We start from the raw sequence: 1,263 nt of genomic DNA, 5'->3' as shown, positions 1-1,263 counted from the left end.
GGTTTTATTAACCAAGTCTTTGACTGGAACTTCATATCTGAGAGTGACATGCCTGGACTCAGGAAGTCAATCAAAAGCTTTAAGTAATAAAGACTGACTTTGGAGCTGAGAAAGGCCCTTTGGAGAAATGGCCTGGTACCTTACTTATTGATATGGTTGATCAGTCTTTTCAGGTAAAGAGCAAAGGTTGCTCTCCTGGCAGATGGCAAAGAAGAACCTCAAGACATGTTGGGGATCTCGAGAACTTGAGAAGTTAACCCAAACCTTTATGTATTGCAGGCAAAGTCTGTTCCCTGCCTCTCTGCCCCCACCCTGGAGCACTGCTCTGGCTGCATCATGCTCTCTAGAGCTCCAGGCTTGTGCTCAGCTAGAGCCACTGTCATTTCCTTCAGCCATCATCATCATCATTTACCAGGTCCTCATCAACCATGATGAGATGTTCTCTGATGTCTACAAGATCTGGGAGGTCACAGATGGGCTATGTCTGGATGTAGAGGGGAAGATGGTTCATAGGACGGAAGGTAATATTGATAACTCACTTGTTGGTGGAAATGCCTCCGCTGAAGGCCCCAAGGGCAAAGGTACTGAAAACACAGTAATCACCAGTGTTGATATTGTCAGGAACCATCATTTGCAGGAAATTAAGTTCAAAAAGGAAGCTATAAAAATTACATCAAAGATTACATGAAATCAGTCAAAGGGAAACTTGAAGAACAGAGACCAGAAAAAGTAAAACCTTTTATGACAGGGGCTGCAGAACAAATCAAGCATGTCCTTGCTAATTTAAAAAACTACTAGTTCTTATTGGTGAAAATATGAATCCAGATGGCATGATTGTTCTGCTGGACTATGTGAGGACAGCGTGACCCCATATGTGGTTTTCTTTCAGCATGATTTAGAAATGGAAAAATGTTAACAAATTTGGCAAACTGGGTGTATCACCTGTTATCATAACTGGCTACTGCTTTTCTTCCACACACCAGGACTGGGACAAATGGGACTGACATTATCTTGAGCTCGTTTATTTTGACCTTGATTTATTTGGAGCAAATACATTGTTTTTAAGAAAAAAAAACATGTCATGTTGGTTGTCTAAAAATAAAATGCATTTAAACAAATAACAAAAAAGAGAACCTAAATGATTAATTGCCCTTCCTGTTGATGCAAATAATCAGGTCAAATTGAAACTGGACTTAATGCAGTAAATGAGTTGGTCTTGATTTGGCCCTTTTATGAAAATGAGGGTGATTTTAGAAGGAAAAT

The 1,263-nt window shown here is 40.0% G+C and overlaps 1 pseudogene; it reads left to right on the top strand.

Moving 5' to 3' along the window:
* Positions 1 to 353: 353 nt before the first annotated feature.
* Positions 354 to 916, top strand: LOC129085873 (translationally-controlled tumor protein-like; annotated as a pseudogene).
* The last annotated feature ends 347 nt before the right edge of the window (positions 917 to 1,263 follow it).

This window comes from Pteronotus mesoamericanus, unplaced genomic scaffold (assembly GCF_021234165.1).
Source record: "Pteronotus mesoamericanus isolate MK-2021 breed Mesoamerican mustached bat unplaced genomic scaffold, CSHL_Meso_final scaffold_36, whole genome shotgun sequence".
Lineage (NCBI taxonomy): Eukaryota > Metazoa > Chordata > Mammalia > Chiroptera > Mormoopidae > Pteronotus > Pteronotus mesoamericanus.
This window is presented reverse-complemented; position numbering and strand designations above follow the sequence as displayed.